At 39.3% G+C, this 10,660-nt stretch overlaps 1 protein-coding gene across 1 annotated transcript in view; it reads right to left on the reverse strand.

The window, feature by feature from the left end:
* TDRD1 (tudor domain containing 1) overlaps positions 1-9,505 on the reverse strand; it is a 71,925-nt gene extending 62,420 nt beyond the window's left edge. Inside the window, 1 exon segment of the mRNA XM_020988102.2 lies at positions 9,417-9,505. The gene's annotated coding sequence lies outside the window, so the exon portion shown is untranslated.
* Between the last annotated feature and the right edge of the window lie 1,155 nt (positions 9,506-10,660).

Genomic DNA, 10,660 nt, shown 5'->3' on the forward strand with positions numbered 1-10,660 from the left:
ACCCTGAAATCACAACCAAACCAACAAAAATTAGCCATTCGTACAAAATTTATTCTATCAGCATTATATGCAATTGCAAAACAAAACAAAAAAAACCCACCAGAAACACTAACTAAATGTCCAATATGTGAAATGGTTAAGTTAACAGTAATACACTGATGTTAATAGAATACTATACTGCAATTAATACTTACAAGTATGAACTATATTAAGAAATTTGGAAAGAATTATAGGAAAAATGTAGTCAAAAAAAGCAGAAGTAGAAGAACGCATATACATTAACTACAACTTTGTAAGAGGAAAGTTGATTGAAAATGAAAGAACATGAAAAAATTCTCTAAATTAATAATAGAGTAATGCAAATCTATGCAACTTTAAGGTTTTATTTTAAACCTCATAGACTAGGAAAGATAACCAATGAGGAAAATGACAAATGCTGAGAGGACTGGGAAAATAGAGAGACTAGTAGTACACTCCTGTGGGAGCTGTGAACTGATTGAGACATTCTGGAAAGCAATTTAGAACTTGTCCCAAAGTTACATACCCTTTGACCTAGCCTCACCACTATGAAGTCTATGCCTCAAAGAATGCGAAGAAGGACCTACACATACAAAAATACTTTTAGCAGCAATTTCTCTGATACCCCAAAAATTGGAAAGTGCTCTTCTACTGGGGAGTGACTGAATAAACTGTGGTATGTGCCATAAGAAATGATGAAATGAACAGGTTGAGAGGAAAGTGGGAAAACTATTACGAACTTATGCAGAATAAAATGAGGTAGACCTAGGAGAATGATTTATATAGTAAAAGAGAAAAATAACTGAAAACCTTTAGAATTATCATCAACAAACTGAAAAGGCATGATTCCAAAAGAAGGATGCTAGAACATGCCACAAACCTTGTGATAGAGGCGCAATGAATTTAAAATACAGAAGAAAGACATACATGAATAGGTTTGCAAACGGTCAATGTGGGAATTCATTTTTTTTACTTAGTTTTTTTCCAATTTGCTCAAAGAAGGTGCAAGTTGGTGGGTGGTACAAAATAATGTTTTAAAATAAATAAAAATAACAAAGGATATTTATGCTATGATATGTCATACTTTAATATAATTTATTGCTGTTCAGGGGTATTGATCTGAATTAAAACTCAGAAATACTATCAAAGAGGATAGTGACAATATACTGCATCATCTTGCTACCAATAAAAAAAAATACTTCAATGTATTGCTTTGGTAGGGTATGACTAAGGCAGACACTAGCATTATAGATAATGAATGGTGAGTGTTTATTGAAAAAAATTTGTTAAATACACTGGATTTTTTTTTATTTTTAAAGAATTATATGTTAAAAACATATATGCTGCATAATAAAATTTCTTTAAACATTTTTAAAGACAGATTTCCATCCAAAATGGTTCTTAAAAGAAAAAAGGACAAAGAATGTAGATGAGAACAGAAAAACTAAAATGTTGTTTTGAGAGTTTATGCACTGAATTTAATTGTAAATTGCTATTAAATAAATTATATTGACATTTTATTAAAAGTTTAACATTCAAAATTTAAAAAAGCTTTCTTTACTGTTGACTATGGGGGGTGTAAATTTTCATTATTTTGAACTTAACACAAACATTTTCACATATAAATAAAAAAAAATCTGTTACAGACTTTTAAAAAACTATATTAAATTTAACATGACGGTACTAACAATGCCTTGCTTGTCTTTTTATCTCTCTGCTTTTTTTCTGTTAAGAACCTACCTTGAAGTTCCATAAAGCTGTAAAAAGGAAAAGAGGGCAAAGAATCTCAATTCAATTAGATTGTACCAGGCAGTATTAAATAGTGACCTTTTTTTTTTTTTGCTCCAGACCTGTGATTTCATTGGTTTAGGGAACTCCCAATACCAATACAACTGTTCTTCACTCAAGAGTTCTTCAAGCGCTTCCTGGGGCACTAAAAGGTTAAAGTGCTTTGCTCAGATCACACCATTACTATGTTTCAAAGACTGGACTTGAATCCAGCCAGGCCTCTCCAACCCCCAGGGCCATTCATCAGGCTATCTGCTTTCCAAGTAAAGAATTCAGTGCCAAAAAATAAAGTACCCTATACTCTAGCTAAACACTTCTACTTTCTATTTCCACACAGGACATTTCACCTCCTGTCCCTATGACTCTTTACAGGTAACAACAGTAATTAATGTTTGCAAAGTACTTTCCAAATATTATCTCCATTCATCCTCACAACCACCCTGCAATGGTAACCCTAGCTAAATGCCTGAGGCCAGATTTGATCTCAGGTTTTCCTGACTTCATGGCCAGCATACTACACCCTGTGCCAACTAGCTTCACTGGACCTCTTATCCCTTAAACCTTAGAAGGTTCTTGAATTTCCTCATTCCATTAAAGGCTCAAGCTCAAGTGCTACCTCTTACACCAACTCTGCCTCCCTCCCCTTCAAAACAACCGCACTTGGGATACATTTTGCTTTTATTTATCTGTACCCATGTTTTCCCCAGATAGAATTTAAGCTTCTAGAGAAAAGGGAGCGCCTCCTTTTTATCCTCTCCCCAGTTTCTAGCACAGTATCTCGCACACAGTAGGTTCTTAAGAAATGCTTGAATAGAAGGGAGGTGAAAATGAACTGCATAGGTCTGCTACTTCGAACAGCGCTGAAAAGTAATGAAAAAAGCTACGATAGAACAAAGGATAGTAATACTGTCAGGGGTAGGATTTTTCTCCTTTATAGAACACCAGGACACCAAAAAAAGTCTGAAATCTTCAAAAACCCTGTAAAATAAAGACTCACTTGATTGCATTAAGACATTTTTTCCCCAACGTCACAAAAACAATGCTACAAGTTCATTCAGAAGACATTCAAATACAATACTTTCTTTAAATGCCTGTTTTTCAGGTAAGCTGATCCTCTCAGAGATAACCAATTTATTAAAAGGGAAAACTTGTGCTACTGAGTTCTAATTTTTTATAAATAATGTACCACCACCAACCCAATAAAATCAACAAGATGTGCAATGGTGGAAGTCTCCTTCTAATCACTAAAGAGGGATGAAAGCAGGCTAAATAAAGCTAGTTTAACAGTGTCTCTGAAACAGATGGCTAGTGAGGAGAAGAAGGGGAGGCTGGGCTGGGTCTTAGACACTGCAATCAGGTGAAGTAGCTTAGGGTTTACCATCCAAACTGCTAATTCCATGTGCCTGCTACCTCAGTGTTTTCTCCAGAGGTTTAACTACAGCAGGGCAACTGGAGCTTTATCTCAGGGCACCAAAATTTAGACACTGCAAATATCTAAAATAATGGTTTTAGATTATTTTAAAATTTTCTTATGTGAATATTTTAACAAAATTTTCACTTCCTCAGCAGCACAGAAATAACAGAACACAGTACAGTAAGTCCAAGAATTATTAGTCAAAAGTGGAAAATTATCAGGAAAGAAATCCCTATTTGATAAGAGTTGCTGGGAAATCTAGAAAAGCAGGTTAACAAAAATTAGATTCAGTCCAACATCTTATACTATATACCACAAAAAAAAGATCAAAATGGATACATGTCCTTTATATTAGAGGTAATACCATTTTTTAAAAAATCAATCTTTATCTTGTCAAGTACTTTTCACAAGTATATTGTGAGGCAGAGAATTCTTAACCAAATAAGAGAAGCAAAATTATTAAACAGATCATTTTAATTAAATGAAATTGTATGCCTTCCATTACTGTTTTTGCACAAACAACAAATTTAATGAAAGTAAGCTAACCAGGGAGAATTTTTTTTCATCAAATGTATCTGATAAGCAATAACAGTAAGTAAAAATTCGAATCCCAATATCCAAGGTATATGAGAAACACAAAAAACCCAACAGTCATTCCCTAGTTGATCAAAATACAAACAATTCTTAAAAAGAATGACAATTAAACAAAAATCATACAAAAGATTGCTCCAAATAACAAAAAAAAATCAAAACAACTTGAAGATTTCACCTCACATCTAGAAAATCGACAAATACTGAGGTTACAGAAATGTGGTTACAGTCATGAATGAAGGGGATTTGCTAGAAAACTCATCCTTTTACAATCAACTTAAAACTCCATGAAGAAAATCAACTGGGTTCTCTGAGGAATTTACAAACTGTTCCTACTCCAAACTTTTCTGTAGGACCTAGTGAACTTAGCAGCCCTGACCACCCACTTTTCACTCCACTACCTTACATGCTACCCCAACTCTACTCAATGATTATTGAGTCACTGCCTGAAACTTCCATATCCCAACAAAACCCAGCCTGATTGGGTTTTGCTACAGGTTCACCTTCCACCCTGCTCCACCCCTTCTGCCATAAGGATAAAGCCACCAGATTCACTCCTCCCCACCCCCATCACACTGTCATCCTAATGACTGACACTTGAGTGTCACTGTACAGACCCCAATCTCTTATCAACTGCCCCACTCTCTTTCCATCCCCTTTACCACCAAGGTAACCACTCCAGGTCTATCCAACCCTTTTGAACTGTGTTCTCTGGAATGCCTGTTAAATGAGTAACAAAGTTGCTTTTAACTTAAACCTTTCCCTTTCTCACTCCTTCCATCTTCTTGCACTCACTGAGACCTGGCCCCATTCTGATGACACAATGTACCTAGCCACCCTTTCCAGAACTGGAAGCATTTCACTTATGACCCAACCCTGCTTGGGGATGAGGTCAGGGAGTCTGAATACTTTCTACTCACCACTGGCACTTCCAAGTTCTCTCTGCCTCCATCAGTAAGTAATCTCTCTTCCTTTCACCTCTCTTTAATTCCAGTCCTTCCCTCTATTATTTTCAATTTATCTTGCATGTAGCATATATATATGTATATATACACACACACAAATATATGTTTACATGTTATCTCTCCCAACAGAATGTAAGCTCCTTAAGAGCAAGAACTTTTTTTTGTCTTTCTTTGTATCCCTAGCACTTAGTATGGGGCCTGGTATATAGTAGGTACCTGATAAATGTTTATTGACTGAGGTTCATTTAATCCATACTAATTACACAATCAAGATGCTGGTAATGGCTTCTACACACCTCTAGGACATAAGTTCAGTGCTTATCTCACAGTCATTCTCTCCTTTCCAGCTCTTGGCCTCATTCTAGGGGACTTCAACACACATATTGATAACTCCCTAAAACATCCTAACTTCCTAGTTCCTAAACCCTATTCTTTGCCTGTGACTTGCCTATTCCTCCACCCTACCTCAGCTATACACAGAGATGGCCATACCCTTGATCTTGCCATCACTCACTAGGGTTCCACTTCCATGTTTGTGAACTTGGAAATCCCTTTATCTGATCATAGTCTGTGGTTATTTTGCCTCTCCCTCTGCCTTGCAACCCTAATCCTGTTCTTATACTCACCGTGACAACCAATCCTTTCCCCCTCAGTTCTTTCTCAGGCCATCATTCCTGCACTGACTATACTCTCCTACCTTCTTCACCTTGATCCCATGATGAAACAGTTCAATTCTACTCTACTACATTGAAGTCCCTTGTCCTATCACAGATCTTTCCCCAGCCTTGGATTACTCCACCATCTATTATCTTTGCTCCTATTCATGTATTGCTGAAAGAGGCTGGAGGAATCACAAAATCATGTTGACTGGATCCACTACACACTTATGTTGCATAACCTCAACTGGGCCCCTCACTGAGGCAAGGTAATCTTACATCTCTCTAATTGATTCACTGTTGTTGTCTTTCATTCTCAAAGAGGACCATGACATCAGGAAGATGATGCCGTAACTTGCAAGTGAATTGTATTTAAGTAAGGAATGACTGTGCAAGATCACCAGCCTCACTTTCTCCTTGGAGCCCTCTGGGTCCAGTGGCAAGATATAGAGCAGAATGTGACTGGAGATGGTCTCCAATTGATTCACTGAGCTAGCTAGAAGGCTCAATGGATAGAACACTGGGCCTGGAGTCAAGAAGACCCAAGTTCAAATATGGCCTCAGACACTCACTAGCTGTGTTATTCTGGGCAAGTCACTTAACCTCTGTTTGCCTTAATCAACCAGAGAAGGAAATGACAAATCACTATCTTCATCAAGAAACTCCCATATGGGGTGCATGAAGAACTGGACATAAATGAATAACTGAACAATAATCAATTCACTATCCCACATACTAAAATGGCTTTTCCAATCCTTTTCATCCCTCCTCAAACTTTCCACTGCTCCCACCCCGCCCCCCCAAAAACCTGAAGCCTTTTGCTGAGAACTTCCTTTCATCCCTTCCTTCTCATTTCACCTCACTCAGATTCCTTCCCCACAACCTCCTCTTTCATCTGTCTCACATGAAGGTGGCCCTTCTCCTTGCCAAGGCTAACCCCCTCCACATAAGTAATTACATTCCATCCCATCTTTTTCAGTCCACTGGCCCCTTTTTCATCTCCACTTTCTCAGTAATCTTCAATTTCTCCCTAGTGGCTTCCTTGCTCCTACACACTTATGTCTCTCCCCCCCAATTCTCAAAAAACTTTCACTTGATCAGTCTAACCCTGATAGCTATCTTACTATATCTCTCTTTCCTTTCATAGTTAAACTCTTTAAGAAAGTCATCTACAATCAATGCCTCCACTTCCTTTCCTCTCACTCTCTTAACTTTGCTGTCTGGCTTCAGATTCCATCCTTCAACTCAAACAGCAATCGCCAAAATTACCAATGATCTTTTGATGGCCAAATCTAATAGCTTTTTCTCAGACTTCATCCTTTTTGTCCTCTCTGAAGCATTTAACACTGCTGATCACTCTCTCTTCTTTATACTCTCTTCTATCTTCATCCAGGTTGCCCCAATAACTCTGAATGTTCCACATAACCTATGGTATCCCCTGAGGCTTTATCCTGGACCCTCTTTTCTTTGCCCTCTATACCATTTTGTTTGATCTAATCAGCTCTCATGGACTATGGGAGATATGTAGGTGAGTCTGAGATCTATTTATCTAGTTCTAACCTCTTCTCTCCAGACCCTCAGTCTCCCAACTCCACCTATTAGAGATCTCAAATTGGCTGGCACTCAGACACAATAAAACATGAGCTGAACTCTGATCTCACCTTTCTCCTAAAACCCTTTCTTCTTCCTAACTTTGTTATTACTATTAAGGGTATCCCCAGTCCCCTAGTCACTTAGGTGTCATCTTCCATTTCTCATCTCTCTTACCTACCGTATCTAATGTGTTACCAAGTCCTATGGATTCTACTTTCCCAACATCTCCCATATATATACATATATATATATTTTTAACACTGCCAATGCTCTGGTGCAGGCTCTGATCACTTCACATCTGGGATTCCTGATATGACATTTTGGTTGGTGTCCCTGCTTCCAGTCTCTCTCCACTCAACTGTCAAAGTCATCTTCCTGGCAGAAGTTGAGTTCCTGACCATAAGCAGTCTGCTCCCTGCCGGGTATGCCCACCATTGAGGCCAGGAAACTTTTACACACACACACACACACACACACACACACACACACACACACACACACACACACACACACACACACGTTCTCGCCTCCCAAATAATGTAAGTTCCTTGAAAGTGAGGATTGTTTTAATTTCTGTTTTTGTATCTCCAGTGCCTGGCACATGGTAGGCATATGGTAAGGCTTGCTAACTACACTAACCATAAGTCCATTTATGACTATGAAGAAGCATGGGAAACCTTATATGTTTCTTTTTACCACAGTGCCTGGCACATAGTAGACATTAGATAAATGCTTGTAGACTGATATGAACTAAATGAAATAAAAAAATCAGGGAAACAACATACATTAATATGTAAAGTGAAAGAATAGTAACAAATCAGAATCAAATGCCGAGATATTATAATTAACTGTTAGATCCTAAAGGAGATACATGAGAATTCATCTCCCTTTTTTGCAGATGTGGGGGACTCACTGGTTGTTGTCTTTCATTCTCAAACAGCACCCAAAAAAAGACATTAAATGTCTCCACACCTTCCTGGTATCAGAAACCCAAGTAAACTTCTCCCAGGCCCTGCTCTCTATCAGCACTGTCTCTCAGCCCCCAACCTAAGAAATACTCTATAATGTTCCCAATTTTTTCAGTATGAGGTGGTATGGTCTTCTAGGCTTTCTTCCAGAGTACACCATTGTAGAATCCTAGGATCTCACCTCTTGTTCAATTTGTCTAATCCTGTATTATCTCTGTCCCCCCCCAAAAAAAATTAGGGAACCACTTCCACATTTGCTACGAAGTAGCTTTACTTAAGGATCACTGATTTAAAGTTGTATGGGACCTTAGAGTTCATCTAACTTAGCTCCTTTATTTATACACATAAGGGACCAAGGCCCAGAGATGGCGACATGTCCAAGGTCACACCAATACAGCAAAATTCAAACACAATTCCTCTAACTTCTAGTCTAGTAAGCTTTTTACTGCACAATAGGGTCTTTCAAGCTGAATGTCTAACTAAAAAGGGCCTTAAGGTACATAAAATGATAGAATTAGGAGCTCAAAACCACCCCAAGTTTGATCTAATTCAGTCTCATTTTAAGATAACTGAGGGCCAGATGATCAAGCTACTTGCCAAAGGTCACAGTTAGTGGAGAGGGTTGGATGGGAAGAGAAGCCAACTCTCCATATTTCTAATTGGGTCCTCTTCCCCTCCCCCTCCATGCACACATTACTTACCTGAACACTTTTTGACTTTCTGTACGAAGCATATCATTTACAAAGAGACCCCCCTTCCCCTTCCCCCATCAAAATATTACGGGGATGTCAACGATCCTGATATTTTAGGTAAAAAGCCAAAAATGTGAACTAGAAGTTTCTTTAGAAGATAAACTTTTAACTATGCATGGCAAATAATAGCCTTTACAACAAAAGTAAATTCCAGGCCTGCTCTGGTGTGCCTCCTCCTGTAGATACCCCAGACGGAACCGCCTCCACCCTAAGCAAATTATATACATAGTGGTGCTAGTGTACATTGAGGGCCGTCTAACGTGAGTACTGAATTGCTGAGCACTGAGTTTTGTGGCTTATTTAATTTTGTTCAAATTGAATAAACGTGTCGTTTCCCTTTACAGAATGACTAGCGGGTGGGGGAAGGGAGCAAACGCGAAAGTAACAGAGGTCCAAGTCCCCCTTTCTCCACGCTGAGCCTACCTGGTTGCCAAGGGAGCCCACCCCAAACCATTGTCTACAGGTGGTATCAAGGCCTCCTCTACAAGTTTCCCATTTCCTTCCCCAGCCCCTCCCACCTTGGCCTCTGGGGCTGGCCTGTCACCCAGCTTTCAGGTCCCCCCTCCCCCCAATGGAGCCAGGCCGGCTTCCCCGCTTATGCCCTTGGGCTCGACTTTCTCCTCCCCTGGCCGGCCCCACACCTCTCGGCCTTCCTCAACAGCTTCCCTTACCTGGACACGTGTTTAAGAAGCAGGTCACAGAGCCCTGCTGGCGTCCTGGTCCCCCAACTACTCCTCTCTAAGCCCTGAGAGGGCTTCAAACGGATACGAATCACCACCACTACACAATAGGCCACCCTCCAACCCCCTATAGACTGGACGCGCCTGCGCAGCCCTGGGTGGGGGAGGGCACGTGAGGGCAGGGATGTTAGGGGGCAGCACGTGCACACTTGGATGTTAGGCAGCTGTAGCACGTGCCAAGTCCACCAGGAGCTGCTGCGCATGTGCTCCAGAGTCGCTTTTAAAGCGAGGAAAGTCTTGATGATTATTATCTTAGTAAGCATTGGGCCTTTGGAGTGCTTGTAAGGAGAGTTCTTTTGAGTTGAAAACATATTCACGAAAAGATAAATCACTTTTAGCTTTTTATGTATTAAATGTATACTAAAAAATGTTATGTTTTCCAGCTAGTCATTTTTTTAAAAAATTAGCTTTTCATAAACTATTAGATATTTCTTTTGAACTGCTCAGCAACTCCTTACCCATGGTAACAAAGGTAGTAAGTAACAGTGCAGAATTCAAGCAACTACTTTGTCTTCCAAAAACAGCACACTTTTTGTTATACCTCATTTGTTTGTCAAGATGACTATCTGGCTAAAGTGCTTCAGGTATAATTTTACAGATGAGGAAACCAACGCTAGGGGAGTTGGATTGATTCTACCAGTCACAGCTGAGAACTATCTTTGGTGGGATTCCAACAGACTGCATTCCAAACAATGCTTTCCCGTATTTCCCAAAGTATTCATCTACTTGATTTCTGAAACTAAGCGCATCCCTTTGTTCTATTCCAGTGCACCTGATCGTTGCTTTTACATTTTCTTTTACAAAGAACCTTAAAAAAAATGAGTTTTTATTACCTTTAGATATACGGAGTAAATAAAGCATGTTGCTTAGTTTTGATAAACTCTTGGATTGATACTCTTCTAAATTAAGCCTTCACATATATCCTGATGCAATTAATGAGTCATACACTACTACCCCCACCCCCACCACCTCCCAACCAAAAGGTCATCTTGAATTGCCATAACACCTTTGGCCCAGTTGTTCACAAAGCTTGTTCACAAGCTTTAGTGTTCACATTCAAGAGCGTCGAATTTGGCCACTCTACTTCAAGCCTTAGTGAAGAGGCTTAGCAAAGATGAATAGACTCCACCCCTTTAGGTACAGAGAAGGAGGGCCTTTGATTTGCTATTCTTTTT

The sequence above is a fragment of the Phascolarctos cinereus genome, unplaced genomic scaffold (assembly GCF_003287225.1).
Source record: "Phascolarctos cinereus isolate Bilbo 61053 unplaced genomic scaffold, phaCin_HiC Scaffold_3;HRSCAF=262, whole genome shotgun sequence".
In the NCBI taxonomy this organism is placed as follows: domain Eukaryota; kingdom Metazoa; phylum Chordata; class Mammalia; order Diprotodontia; family Phascolarctidae; genus Phascolarctos; species Phascolarctos cinereus.